We start from the raw sequence: 15,923 nt of genomic DNA on the forward strand, positions 1-15,923 counted from the left end.
GGTAGAGTAAGGGTAGAGGGAGGGGTGGCGGTGGGGGAACAGGGGTAGAGTATAGGGTAGAGGGAGGGGTGGGGTGGGGGAACAGAGGTAGAGTAAGGGTAGAGGGAGGAGTGGCGGTGGGGGAACAGGGGTAGAGTATGGTGTAGAGGGAGGTGGTGGTGGGGGAACAGGGGTAGAGTATGGGGTAGAGGGAGGGGTGACGGTGGGGGAACAGGGGTAGAGTATGGGGTAGAGGGAGGGGTGGGGGTGGGGGAACAGGGGTAGAGTATGGTGTAGAGGGAGGTGGTGGTGGGGGAAAAGGGGTAGAGTATGGGGTAGAGGGAGGGGTGACGGTGGGGCAACAGGGGTAGAGTATGGGGTAGAGGGAGGGGTGGCGGTGGGGGAACAGGGGTAGTTATACATTTATTTTACCCATGTGAGCAATATGTTTTGTTTTATTTTTTCTTTACTTTTGTTATTTTGTATTCATGTTATCCACAGTATTATTGCTGGCATTGCAATCATGCTTCATTATTACTATTATTACTTTTGTTCCTATGATTTATTCATGAGAGACAATAGACACACTAATGACAAAGTTTTATCCCACTCAGTTGAGCTTTAAAGGTAAACCACAGTGTTTGACTGATCGCGACGCCGTGGTGTAGTGGTTCAGTCGCTCAACTTCAATGGAGAGGTTGAGACATTTGAATCCTTGCCTGGCTCTACAGTCCTTTGACAAGATGTTCAAATCTCTGGTATAGTCATGTCAAGTCATGGTGTAGTGGTTCAATCAATGAATTACCCAGTCTTGCATGAATACCGTTTGGCAAATTATTTAATCTGCATATTGCCATTCTTCATCCAGGTGTAGGTTGACATTGTCTTGTTCTGCTAGAGTGCTAAATAATTATGGTTTACTCAATTTAATAATAGTTTTATAGAACACATGCTCAGGCATAATATTGTTTCTACGTCCAACTAATTTAGAACACTGTGGTTTACTTTTAAAATGGGGGTAACTACTATATCTAGATATTCAGGAGCACAAAGTGTGAAAACCCGATGTTTACAGATCTTCCCCTAAAATACTACAACAAGTCGCTCTCTCTCCAGTTTATTACGAAATTTATGGCTAAAACAATAATATACCGTGGCAGCGCCTGAAGAAGTATTTGGGACATCCAGATACCCAAAAGAAAATATATTATACTTTCATTTTCCTCCAACATGGAGGAAATTTTCTCCATCAGATGCTCTTAGCTATTTTGCCCCAAACCCTCAGAAAAACTTTTCCACAAAATGCTGAAACGTATTTTAACAGAATAACCTGAAAGCCCTAACCTTTTTATTATTTAGAAATTAGCAAAATAATGTAGTTTTCGAGGACTCGAGGAGAAGACATCTTACGACAAAATATTCTAAATAGAAAAAGAAAGAAAAAATAGCATAAGAAAAGAAATTACAGATAGCATTGGCCCTTTCGGGCAGTGCATTTTAAAAAGGAAATCTACAGCCTGCCCCCAGTGCAAAATGTACGTCAGTTTTTAATCAACAAAAATAGTTTTGCCTTGCCCCTTCCCACAAATCCTTGAAGACCATAATAAAAATCACATTTTCATGGTCGCAGCTACCATTGTATGGCCGTAAGCGTTATTTAATTTTTTTCCAAAATTTAAAATTTATCAGAATTTTCCGGGAGCACCGGTAAGTTTTGATATTCAATTTTTCTCGAATGCAGAAGTTTTCTTGAGGCTAATTTTTTAGTGCTTATAATACATCCACAGGAGCATCCAAAATATCAAAATTGTAAAGAATCACTATCCAGCAAATTTTCAAAATTTCCCAAAACTTTGTGCGAATTGTGCGAAATAATGCAACACTCCTCTTCCGCCTCCTAATGGACTCCCGCATCGTGGATGTTCCCCTGTGATAACGGGACACCAGGCGTCTCACCCTGGATGTTAAGATCACGTAATCTCACACTGTGAGTCAACCTGGCAGTGTTTGCATCATGCAAACCTTCGTTGGCTGTTCAAAATAAACAAGATAAAAACGAAGGAAAAATGAGAGGAAGGGGGTATTCTATATGTAGGTAGATAAGAATTTTGAATAAGTACTCTCCTTAATTTTTAAAATTCCTGTTACTGTCCTTTTCCGTATATATTCCATTCCTTTGGGATTTTAGGATTCCAGTCATGAAGCCGATATTAGGGGTTTATTAGGTTACTAGCTTTATATGCCTCTTGTCCAACTGCATTGCACGTTTGACACACATACAAGTTAATGTAAAGATATTTCTTCGAGGAAAAGGTACATGAGTAACGCCTGACCGGCTGACTGAGTTTAGCTTTGTATCAAGAGTAGACTATCCCTTTCAGAGGCCTATTGGTATATGCCTTGCTGGAGATAGTGACTTACGAATAATGAGGCTTCGGTTATTATATAGGAATTGTCTTTCGTATATTTACTTTTGATTTTAAGATCCATGATCTTTGACATATTGATATTCTTCGTAATTTCAGGTTTTCTGTTTTTTCTGTAAGTAGTCAAGGTGCTCGATCGTTTACGTAGTTAATTTCTGTCTGGGAGATGTTCGCCTACCGGCACCCCGGCCCAATCAAGTGGTCTGTCATCCATTATTATTTATAGGGCTACCATTATAGGTTTCCCTGGAATACATAACCCCGAAAATTTCATATAATTATTGAATATTTGTGGACACAGTTTATATTGTTATATTGATAGATAAGTTAGTATTTCGCATGATGTTTAGATGTCCTTTTTCTCAGGTGTTTGTTATTAGGTCTTGAACTGTAGGTCTATGGCACGCCCGATCAGGGACTCTTTTATTGACTTTTGCATTTTTGTATTTTTTACAATATGTAAGGCTTTGCAAAATAATTTAAGGTAGACAATGCTTGTCTGTGAGATGGTGGGCTGTAAATGACGAACCTACCGGGCCATACCCCTTAAATAAATTGTAGGTGATCAGCAAGCCTAGCCAGTTGCTATTTTTTAAATGTTTTCTATGGTTTCCAACAACATCCTGGATCTAGTTGTGACGTCGAATCCCGCCCTGGTTGAGAATGTGTGCGTAAAGTCTGGGATATCAGACCACAACATCGTCACTTTTACTCTTGCTGCAAATCCAAAGATCTCTGTCAAGCCCCTGAGGAAGATCTACCAGTTCCACAAAGCTGACGAACAGCAACTGAGAGATACAGCAGCCGAATTTGCGACGGAATTCCTCCAATCAGATCCAGAAAGAAGATCAGTGGAGACAAACTGGTCCATCATTGTCAACTTCTTGAACAGGTGTTTGTCTGAGCTTATTCCTTCCAAAATGAGCAAAGGAAGGAAACATCTTCCTTGGATTACTCCTCCTTTGAAACACCAGATGAGGAAGAGAGATAGCCTATTCAAGAAGGCACACAGCCAGTCTTGCTCCACAGCTTGGACAGCCTACCGACAATTCAGGAACCAAGTTGCCAAGAATGTGCACAGAGCACGTTGTGAGTACGTCAACAACATCATCGGGGCAAGCCTTAAGGACAACCCAAAGTCTTTCTGGTCTTACATCAAGACATGTCGTTCTGAAAACATTGGTATTCCTACCTTGCGTACTCCATCTAAACTATGCGCCTCAGCATTAGACAAGGCAGAGACACTGAACGACTACTTCCAGTCTGTCTTTACTCCTCACCAGCTCCAACCTCTTGTACAGAAAGGACCTTCTCCTTTTCCAACTATTGGTCACCTGCATGTTCACAGGACTGGTGTCGAGAAACGCCTCCAACAACTGGACCCTTCAAAGGCCAGCGGACCTGATGAACTCCCACCCAAGCTCCTAAAGTTGGTAGCTCGCGAGATTGCTTCTCCACTGTCCTTCCTGTTTCAACAAAGCTACAACAGTGGCATCGTTCCAGCCCAATGGAAACAGGCACTGGTTACCCCTATTCACAAGTCGGGAGAAAAGTGTGACCCCTCCAACTACAGACCGATCTCACTTACCTGCGTTTGCTGCAAAGTCATGGAACATATCATCCTGAGCCATGTGTCGAAGCATGTTGCAGTGAATAATATCCTCACTGATGCACAGCATGGCTTCCGACGAGGGTTGTCAACAACCACTCAATTGACAACAGCCGTCCACGACTGGTCCTCCATCCTACAGCAGCGTAGCCAAGCTGATATAATCTTCTTGGACTTCAAGAAGGCATTTGATCGAGTACCACACCTTCTCCTGTCAACCAAACTTCAGTACTATGGAATAAGTGGTGACTCACTCCAGTGGATAATGTCTCTCCTCACTGATAGACAACAGGCAGTCGTAGTTGATGGATCCAAATCAACATGGAGGGATGTAACATCTGGAGTCCCCCAGGGATCCGTCATCGGCCCTACCCTCTTCCTGTTGTATATCAACGATATCCAAGACAACATCCAGTCCACAATGCGTCTCTTCGCAGATGACAGCACCCTCTATCGTGAGATTCGATGCCCTGAGGACCATCAAATCCTAAAGGACGATCTCCAACAGCTGTCCAGGTGGTCTTCAAACTGGATGATGGACTTCAACGTGAAAAAGTGCGCTATCCTCACCATCACACGGAAGCGTACTCCCAGCATCCGAGAATACCACCTGTCAAATGGACTGATTCCGAGAGTGAAAGAGTACAAGTACCTTGGAGTAACGGTTGCTGCTGATCTCCGTTGGAACAAGCACTGCCAAACCATTCGGCATAAAGCAAGCCGTACTCTAGGTCTTCTTCGCAGGACTCTCTCACCCTGTACCAGGGATGTAAAGTCCAGGGCCTACACAGCCTTAGTGCGCCCCCAATTGGAGTATGCCTCGGAGGCTTGGAACCCACACAGCGTCACGGTCACAAAAATGCTAGAGCAAGTACAAAGAACAGCGGCTCGCTTTGTGTACCGTGACTACAGATACACCACATCACCATCAGCTCTTGTGGCAGCTCTAGGGTGGGACACGCTTCACACACGTCGAATCCTCGACCAATGCACCCTTCTCTACAAGATCCATCACCGACTTGTCCCCATACCTGCACCAACTATTGTTATCCCTGCTACATACTTCGGAAGACATGACCACAACCTGAAGTATGTAATTCCTGTTGCAACTATCGACTCCTTCAAGTTCTCATACTACCCAAGAGCAATAAGGATCTGGAACCATCTGCCAGGCTCAGCAGTCAATGCAACAGGAATAACCAACTTCAAGGAGGCTGCTCTACCCTCCATCAGAATGATGCAGCCCCCCGTTGGTTCTCACATCATATAAGCTTACTAGCTTGGTTTTTACTTGCACTGGACTTAGCATATTTTACTGTAAATTGACAAGTGCTTTGTCCACACACCATTCCAGCAATTCATGACACTCCTTGTAGTCACTTGCCTCACCTACCATCCCAGTATAGCTTCCTGAGTGAGCTGCCAAAGGGATTACCCAACCAAGTACCAAGTACCAAGTACCAAGACACTAACGCGTGGTAACTACATTTTCTTGTAATACATAGTTGAAGCTTGTACCTTCCTTTGTTTCTAATTGATGGTAAGGATCTGGTGTGATGTGAATAATAATTAGCCTACTGTTAAAGGTACGCCCTATCATTTGCCATTTTTTGTTTATACGTTGAGCGTGGTTCAGTCATGTACTCGATTCCCTTTTATTCTTTTTTTCTGTAAGGCTCATTAGAACTTAGTGTAGTTAGACACTGGCTGGGGACTGGGAGACGGTGTTCTATGAAAACTGAGCCTACCGGGCCACGCCCTTTAGACTGTAGGTGAACGGCACGCCCAGTCAGTAGCTCTCTTTTTCTTCTCTTATATGCAGAGCTTAGTTCTGTAAGAAACTTCCTTTTTTCCCTTCTTTTTCTGTAAGGCTAATTAGGGTAGTTAATTACTGGCTGGGAGACGTTATCCAGTGAATAACGAGCCTATCGGGCCCGTCCCATTAACTGTAGGTGAAAGGCATACCCAGTCAGTTGCTTTGTTATACTTTTATTCATGTAGACCTTTTTTCTGTCAGAAACTTAATCATTTTTTGATGTTGTAAGGCTAACTAAAATATAGGATAGTTTTACTGGCTGGGATACGGTATCCTGTGAATAATGAGCCTACCGGGCCCGCCCCTTAAACTGTACGTGAACGGTACGCCAGGCCAGAAGCTTTTTTCTTTTCTTCTCTTATTTATTCAGAGCTTTGTTCTGTAAGAGACTTAACTTTTCTTCTTTTTCTGTGAGGCGAATTAGAAGTTAGTGTAGATAACTCTTAGCTGGGAGACGGTGACCCTTGAATAATAAGCCTACCGGGCCCCGTCCCTTCAACTGTAGGTGAACGGCGCGCCCAGACTGACTGTTCACAAAATAATCGAAAGGCTCACCAGAATTTAGTTTAGTTAGTTTTTAGTCTGGCCAATTTTGAGCAAGATCAGGCATTTTTTCCTTCTTTTGTTTCCTTCTTTTTTGTTTCCTTCTTTTTTCTCACGGTAGGGCTAGTTCGTAGTTTAAGGTGCTTGCTATGTGTCATCATGCCATTCTCTTCATGCTCGTGATGGCTCACTGTATTTGCTTTTTTGTATATTTTTATTTATGTAGAGTTTCGTTCTGTCAGGAACTTAATTTGCTTTTTTATTGCTGTACACAGTTAAAAATTTAGTGAACATGTTGTTTAAAAGTTTAAACAACTGTTGATTAACGGGTGACCTGATCTAAGAGTTGTTTAAAATGTTAAGCAACTCGAGTTGTTTAAAGTTTAAACACTTAGTTGATCAACATTTTGAACAACTTGTTTAAAATCACAATTTAAACAACTGGTGTTGTTTAAAGACGGTTGTTTAAAACGGAGTTGTTGTTCAGTGGGGGTTGTTTACACCAACTGGGTTGTTTAAAGAAAGTTGTTTAAAAAGGAGCTGTTGTTAAATAATAATAATAATATTGGATTCTTATATAGCGCACGTATCGACCTTGCAAGGTCCTCAAGGCGCTCCAACATTACCCGGCTATGCTAGGCTGCCATAGGACATTAGTTCCGCGGCGGGATTCGAACCGTGGACCTTGTGATCGACAGTCCGGCGACGTTTCCACTCATCCACGACACGTCTACAGCTTGGTTGGCCATGATTTGAAACAAATCTTTTAGCCAACGCGCACTTTACTGGCACGTGACACATGACGTCATATGTAAACAACACTGTCTAAAAGCTCTCGTATAGTAAATAAAGCAGTCATTAAATTTTAAACAGCGAATGTTTAACAAAATTACTTTCGTTTCGAGCAACATTGTTTACAATTTGTTCAACTGTTGTTTAAGATAGTGTACAACTGTAAGTGAACATCACTTTTTTAAGCAGCGTTTTTACTGTGTAGTTTTTAGTCTGGCCAATTTTGAGTACTTCTTGTCTCGCAATTGTTACTGTAATGTCGTAGACGGTACAGCCAGCGACGTGCAGGGTGATGGATAGTTGTGGGTGCCTTGAGAGTTATGGGAGATCAGGTTGGATGATACATGGGCTAGCTGTAACTATAGTAAATAGAGTATAACCTGTCTTACTAGAGCACCTGTGAATGATGTTCTAGCCGGTCTCGTACCTTAAATTGCTGGAGAACGGTGCAGCAAGATCAGGCATTTTTTTCCTTCTTTTGTTTCCTTCTTTTTTGTTTCCTTCTTTTTTCTCACGGTAGGGCTAGTTCGTAGTTTAAGGTGCTTGCTATGTGTCATCATGCCATTCTCTGCCTGCTCGTAACAGATCAACGGCTCGCCCAATCAGTTGCTTTGTTTCATTTATTCATGTGGAGTTTTTATCTGTCAGAAACTTTTTTATTTTTTGTTCTTGTAAGGCTGCTTAGAATATAGGGTAGTTAATTACTGGCTGAGAGGCGGTGACCTGTGAATAATGAGCCTACCTGGCCCCGCTCCTTAAACTGTAGGTGAATAGCACGCCCAGGTAGTAGCTTTATTTCTTTTCCTCTCTCATGTATGTAGAGCCTTGTTCTGTAAGAAACTTTATTTTTCTTCTTTTTCTGTAGAGCTAATTAAAGTTTAGAGTAATTTACTCTTAGTTGGGAGGCGGTGACCTGTGAATAATGAGCCTACCTGGCCCCGCTCCTTAAACTAGGTGAATAGCACGCCCAGGTAGTAGCTTTATTTCTTTTCCTCTCTCATGTATGTAGAGCCTTGTTCTGTAAGAAACTTTATTTTTCTTCTTTTTCTGTAAAGCTAATTAAAGTTTAGAGTAGTTAACTCTTAGTTGGGACACGGTGACCTGTGAACAATGAGCCTACCGGGCCCCGCCCCTGAAACTGTATTTGCTTTTTTGTATATTTTTTTTTATGTAGAGTTTTTTTCTGTCATGACCTTAATTATGTTTTTATTGCTGTAAGGCTAACTAGAATATAGGGTAGTTAATCATTTGATGGGAGGCGGTGTCCTGTGAGGAATGAGCCTACCGGGCCCCGCCCCCTAAACTATAGGTGAACAGCGCACCCAGTCACTTGCTATTTTTGGTGAAGAGGTTAGTTTTGTCAGGTACTTACTGTTCACAAACTAATCGAAATGCTCACCAGAATTTAGTTTAGTTAGTTTTTAGTCTGGCAAATTTTGAGTACTTCTTGTCTCGCAATTGTTACTGTAATGCCGTAGACAGTACAGCCAGCGACGTGCAGGGTGATGGATAGTTGTGGGTGCCTTGAGAGTTATGGAAGATCAGATTGGATGATACATGGGCTAGCTGTTACTAGTAAATAGGGTATAACCTGTCTTACTAGAGCACCTGTGAATGATGTTCTAGCCGGTCTCGTACCTTAAATTGCTGGAGAACGGTGCAGCAAGATCAGGCATTTTTTCCTTCTTTTGTTTCCTTCTTTTTTGTTTCCTTCTTTTTTCTCACGGTAGGGCTAGTTTGTAGTTTAAGGTGCTTGCTATGTGTCACCATGCCATTCTCTTCATGCTCGTGACGGCTCAACGGCTCGCCCAATCAGTTGCTTTGTTTCATTTATTCATGTGGAGTTTTTTTCTGTCAGAAACTTTTTTATTTTTTGTTCTTGTAAGGCTGCTTAGAATATAGGGTAGTTAATTACTGGCTGAGAGGCGGTGACCTGTGAAAAATGAGCCTACGTGGCCCCGCTCCTTAAACTGTAGGTGAATAGCACGCCCAGGCAGTAGCTTTATTTCTTTTCCTCTCTCATGTATGTAGAGCCTTGTTCTGTAAGAAACTTTAGTTTTCTTCTTTTTCTGTAAAGCTAATTAAAGTTTAGAGTAGTTAACTCTTAGTTGGGAGACGGTGACCTGAGAACAATGAGCCTACCGGGCCCCGCCCCTGAAACTGTAGTTGCTTTTTTGTATATTTTTTTTTATGTAGAGTTTTTTTCTGTCATGAACTTAATTATGTTTTTATTGCTGTAAGGCTAACTAGAATATAGGGTAGTTAATCATTTGATGGGAGGCGGTGTCCTGTGAGGAATGAGCCTACCGGGCCCCGCCCCCTAAACTATAGGTGAACAGCGCACCCAGTCACTTGCTATTTTTGGTGAAGAGGTTAGTTTTGTCAGGTACTTACTGTTCACAAAATAATCGAAAGGCTCACCAGAATTTAGTTTAGTTAGTTTTTAGTCTGGCCAATTTTGAGTACTTCTTGTCTCGCAATTGTTACTGTAATGCCGTAGACAGTACAGCCAGCGACGTGCAGGGTGATGGATAGTTGTGGGTGCCTTGAGAGTTATGGAAGATCAGGTTGGATGATACATGGGCTAGCTGTAACTAGTAAATAGGGTATAACCTGTCTTACTAGAGCACCTGTGAATGATGTTCTAGCCGGTCTCGTACCTTAAATTGCTGGAGAACGGTGCAGCAAGATCAGGCATTTTTTCCTTCTTTTGTTTCCTTCTTTTTTCTCACGGTAGGGCTAGTTCGTAGTTTAAGGTGCTTGCTATGTGTCATATTGCCATTCTCTTCATGCTCGTGACGGCTCAACGGCTCGCCCAATCAGTTGCTTTGTTTCATTTATTCATGTGGATTTTTTTTCTGTCAGAAACCTTTTTATTTTTTGTTCTTGTAAGGCTGCTTAGAATATAGGGTAGTTAATTACTGGCTGAGAGGCGGTGACCTGTGAAAAATGAGCCTACGTGGCCCCGCTCCTTAAACTGTAGGTGAATAGCACGCCCAGGCAGTAGCTTTATTTCTTGTCCTCTCTCATGTATGTAGAGCCTTGTTCTGTGAGAAACTTTAGTTTTCTTCTTTTTCTGTAAGGCTAACTAGAATATAGGGTAGTTAATCATTTGATGGGAGGCGGTGTCCTGTGAGGAATGAGCCTACCGGCCCCCGCTCCCTAAACTATAGGTGAACAGCGCACCCAGTCACTTGCTATTTTTGGTGAAGAGGTTAGTTTTGTCAGGTACTGACTGTTCACAAAATAATCGAAAGGCTCACCAGAATTTAGTTTAGTTAGTTTTTAGTCTGGCCAATTTTGAGTACTTCTTGTCTCGCAATTGTTACTGGGCGCTTTAGTAACGAGACGGAAGGCAAAGAGGACGGGAGAATTCACTCAACCGAGATCAAATAATGTATGCAGATCGGATTCTGTCTATTGAAATACTACTATTCTTAGCAGGTGAATGAAATAATTTGTATTGAGGCACTTCACAAAGACTTATGCATTAAATTTGGTTACATTACGAAAATGACGGAAGGCAAAGACGAGGGTAACTGAGCAAAATAATCAATCTGCGCAAGTGCGAACCAGAATTATCTCCGTCTTGTTGATTTTCACGACCTGTCTCAGCCATAATAGCGATCGTTCCCTAAACTCGACGGAAGAGTTGTATCGCCGTACAATATACCATTATCGTAATGTAACCAAATTAAATGCATAAGTCTCTGTGAAGTGCCTCAAGACAAATTATTTCATTCACCTGATAAGAATAATAGTATTTCAATAGACAGAATCCGAACTGCATACATTATTTGATCTCGGTTGAGTGAATTCTCCCGTCTTCTTTGTCTTCCGTCTCGTTACTAAAGCGCCCTACTGTAATGCCGTAGACGGTACAGCCAGCGACGTGCAGGGTGATGGATAGTTGTGGGTGCCTTGAGAGTTATGGGAGATCAGGTTGGATGATACATGGGTTAGCTGTAACTAGTAAATAGGGTATAATCTGTCTTACTAGAGCACCTGTGAATGATGTTCTAGCCGGTCTCGTACCTTAAATTGCTGGAGAACGGTACAGCAAGATCAGGTATTTTTTACTTCTTTTTTTCCCCGGTAGGGCTAGTTTGTAGTTTAAGGTGCTTGCTATGTGTCATCATGTCATTCTCTTCATGCTCGTGACAGCTCAACGGCTCGCCCAATCAGTTGCTTTGTTTCATTTATTCATGTGGAGTTTTGTTCTGTCAGAAACTATTATTTTTTGGCCCCACCAAATTAAGCGGGACCACGTCTCATGCACATGTTTTCCTACAAACAGACACCAGAAATACCATGTCTGTATTGTTTGATCGTGTATATTTTCAATGGGTATCCCTATTGTATACCATGTTCGTCTTTTGCATGATTTCCGGATTTTATTCTATGTAATCGGTCATGAGGTTCGATAGTGTAGATACAGTAGTTCCTGGCTGGGGGATGGTGAGCTGTGAATGATGAGCATACTCAGCTCTACCCTTAAACTATAGGTGAACAGCACGCTCAATTATACACTGGTTTGTTTGTTTGTTTTTATTTTTGTTTTCTTTCTGTAGACCTTTGCATAGTTTTTCGTATATTCAATGACACTACAATGTCTTTATGTATTATTTTGTTCGTGTGAACATAGTTTACCTTTTATCATTCATATTTTGGGATGTAAGCCTTTTGAATGATTCACTTCATCTCTGGAAATAGTCATAGTGCTCCATGGATTGCGTATACACCACAGATATTATTGGCCCCTTCCATCCTGTTTGTAGAGGCATGCATTTCACAATACTTGTGTCCCATTTTCTTTGTCCCCTTTAGTATTACTCAAGTTTCATACTTTACGATGGCTTGGTACTGTAGGTTTCCAAACGTTTTGAAGTAATGTCATTCTTTCTATTGGGGGCGGGAAGGGGTGAGAGATGGGAATAGGGGAAGGGGAAGGAGGGGAGAGAGTGGTGAGGGTATTTCCGGGGGAGGGCTATTGTACGGATCAGAAAAGTGAGCCCGTTTTATTTTTAGGTTATAGGGTAGAATTTTTACAGCAGTAAATTCGGGAGTAAAACGGGAAAGGGTTGCAAATGCTTTTACACATGACTTTCTTATCTCGTTGGTTCATTGAAATTTGTACCATCCATGCCGTGCCTAACCTTTTGTTTGAGTCTGATCAGTTAAGGTGACAAGCATGATTCTTGAGTGCCGCTGGTGACTTCAAAAGCAGGTTCCCCTCTCTACCACTGGATCATGGAATGGCAGAGACACCCCTAGAGCCGGAGAACAAGCAGAGAACGATGTCAAATCCCCGCTGATGATGGTCATGTTTGTGAGCGTATGATCTATTGAAATAAAGATTTGTGAGGCAAGTGCTTGCTTAGTATGTGCACTGTTTACAGTGCTGATATTCGACAGGCATAGCTTCACATGTCCTTGTTTCAGTCGTAGTCAATGTAGTCACTGTGATGGTCTTAGCTCTAATAACCTAGGTGGAGGATGGCTGGTCCGATCATAGGGGAATGATTAGGGGTTTGGGCTTGATTGAAGGAGGGGCCCAAGCCATCTGAATAAAATCTTCACATGCTGGGGGCAGGCTGTGGCATTTCATTCATCATTCAGGCAAAGATTCAACCTGGGAATTAATTTCAGTAGATTTCGATTTAAAAAAAAAATTAATTTTGTGAAAATGAGAATATAATTATAGACTATGTGTTTTTCAAGCAGTCATTTTCATTGTTTATATATATGTTGAACAAGTCAAATTGTATATAAATTCATTTCAGGATCATAAAGAAAAAGATCTTGATAGTTTTGAAATAAATTATCAACATTCTGTTATATACAAGAAAAACTAATTATTTTTACTTATACGCTTTACGTGCGTTACATACCCCCTTTTTACACTTTGATTTGTTTTCAAAATTAAAAAAGTACATTGATAGGACCAAGAATTATTTTTGAACATTTTTTTATCTCTTATAAAACCTTTGATTTGTTATACAAGATGCTAGAATTCTTCATCGATTAATAATGGACGCAATATCAAAATTTCCGCAGATTCATGAATTCACTTAGCTCTGTCTAATAAGATACAGAACTGTGAAGCGTATTGCACCTTACGGCGTCATAAAAGAACCGCCGCGGGTATCTGATCGAGGCTTTAGTGCAGGGCGTTAAATTTGCTCCTTCTGGCTAGATAGAGCGGGAAGAGTCCTTGATAGAATACTCCTGAAACTCCTGAAACTCCTGATTCCTAATCTAGGGGCAGTTTACAGGCCTGGGAATGAAATGACACATATTGTCTTGTTTTCACACTTTGGTATCCAGTAGTTATCCCTCCTCCTCAATCTCTATTAAAGATTAAAGGTCAAACATCTCTAAACATGGTTGATTAGTCAGATATATGATACATTTGGGACTTTGCACTGGAAAACGTAATGATAATGGAGGCTTGTTTTCTTTGCAGGTCTTTCTGAAAGGCACTTTTCTTTCATGTTTGTTTCATATCAAGTCATAGGGTTGCTTACTTCAAATACAAATGGTGATACGTGCTTGATGCAATTAAGGCAAAAATTTCATTTCAGGAAGTTGGCTTTCTAGCCAAAATGTTATTCTATGTCTTTGGTCATATATCTAATTTTCAGTTTCCCATTTGTAAATGTTAAACTGCCACCCCCCCCAAAAAAAAAAACAGACATCAAAACGGAAGAAACTTTTTCGTAGTATACATTATCATTGGAATGATACAGGTGGATGTACTCGTAATGGTAAAAAATGAGCAATACGCATATTTCTTATTCTAAAATACTTTTTCTTTTTTCTGCGACCTTTGATAAAAGTGTTTTGCACTTTATTATAGGTAACTACTGTTGCAATTTAATAAAAATCCATTAAAACGTCAAACATTATGTTAGCTTCTGGATCCAGTAGCAGAAGTTATTTATACATTTTTAAATATGTCTTAAATATAGTAGGTTCTGGGGGCTGGCCACTTTGGCCATTAATGTTCAAGTTTGCACAACACACCTTATGCGACGAGAAATGCCATGGCTAAAATAGCACTAATCTTGTGTTTTGAGATGGGATATATCATGTCCATGGCTTCTCGGTTAATCTATTCCTGTGCTTTAGTCTTTCTTTGGGATGCAATATTATTGTGCACCAGTAACTGAAGTAGGCAACCCGATGACGATCTTTTAACATCAGATTTCTCTACCCCTCCCCCTCACTTTCTTAATCGGAGCTTCGCTGGTTCTTTCTCCCCCGGCTAAACCCTCTTGGATGTTGACCTCTGGTCATCCCCTTATTCGCACTGCATATCACTCTCATACATATATAGGTTAGCAGGCTAAACATTTTTCTCTTCTTGTTCCCAACCTCCAGGGGCGTCTCCTGCCATTTCATGGGAAGATGGTGTAGAAGGGAATCTGTGTTTGGAACCATCAACTGTTCTCCTGGATCATGCTTGTCACCTGAACTGTGATGACCCAAACATCAGGTTTCGACACTGGATGGATGAGAAGCAGATTTCATGGAATCAAGGTAGTAAGAAAGTCACGTTTAAAAGCATTTGCCATTAATGTTAAGGTTTTTTAAAGGGTTGGTCCAAAATATGTAGAATACATCCTTTTTGTCATGATTGGTCTAACATGACAATTTTCGGCATGGCTGTACATTGTCAAATTTCCCAAATGGTATTCTACATACATTAGTTAGGATTTCGGGGCTTTGTGGACTGATGTAAGGTGGGAGGGGAGGTATTCATACTTTAAAGGGATGGCTTGTTTGCGTAAGTTACTTACAGTATGTCAGTTAGATTCTTCATGGAGGAGGGGGCGCGGGTCGGTTTCACCCTTCAATATCCTAGTGGTTTTAATGATTAGATATTTATATTTGTATGCTTTGAGAGAATGTCCTAGATTCATTCCCTTTGTGCATGGTGTGTATATATTTAGGGTATTCCCGTTGGTTTTTTAAAAGGAGAGAAGGCGGGCCTGCCGTGTCCTTAACTTCGCGAGTCTTATTGATGTAATATCCTTTCTGTTTGCTGGCTTCTTTATGGATATGGTCTAGATTTATTTTCTCCCCTTTTGTTGTTGTATTCTAGATGAAACGCATTGATGGGCCACGCCTGTTAATTTTTTGTTGTTGTATATGTCTGGCCAATTTTGAGCACACCTTGTGTCATAATTGATACTGCAATACCGTAAACAGTACAGCCAGCGACGTGCTTAATAATCAGAGTTGATTATAAATGGTCATTGAGGCAATTATGACTTAAGATCATTATAGTGTCAGCGGCATGTCTTCGAGCTGGAAGACTTTGACTAGCAGTGCCGCAAGGCTTGTGTTTTCACTTCGGACTCACACACAACCTCTTGGACTCAATATGCATTGGTTGCTTGTGCGCCATATAATAGCTTTCAAAATCTACGGCTCAGTAAACAAGTCTATTAATGTCCGGAGTGAATAAATGACTGCCTGGTTCGTTGTCCTCAGGTCCATCATTAGAGACTTTTAGATTTGCGTGGGCTGATACGTGTGACGTCCATTAAAGACAGTGCATTAAAAGGACGTCGATCGTAGCAATCCACCTTTGTCTTCGTGCAAATCTAAAAGTCCCTATTTACATGCTTACTAATCGTCTCTCTACGAAAAGTGTGGGAGAATTTCTTACCCACTGATGACATTCTACATAGAGCCAACTGAGTGAGGGACTAGGGACAGACAACTAAACCAGTTTAGACTCTCTCTTTGT

This window comes from Strongylocentrotus purpuratus, unplaced genomic scaffold (genome assembly GCF_000002235.5).
Source record: "Strongylocentrotus purpuratus isolate Spur 01 unplaced genomic scaffold, Spur_5.0 spur5_scaffold_2, whole genome shotgun sequence".
Taxonomy (NCBI): domain Eukaryota; kingdom Metazoa; phylum Echinodermata; class Echinoidea; order Camarodonta; family Strongylocentrotidae; genus Strongylocentrotus; species Strongylocentrotus purpuratus.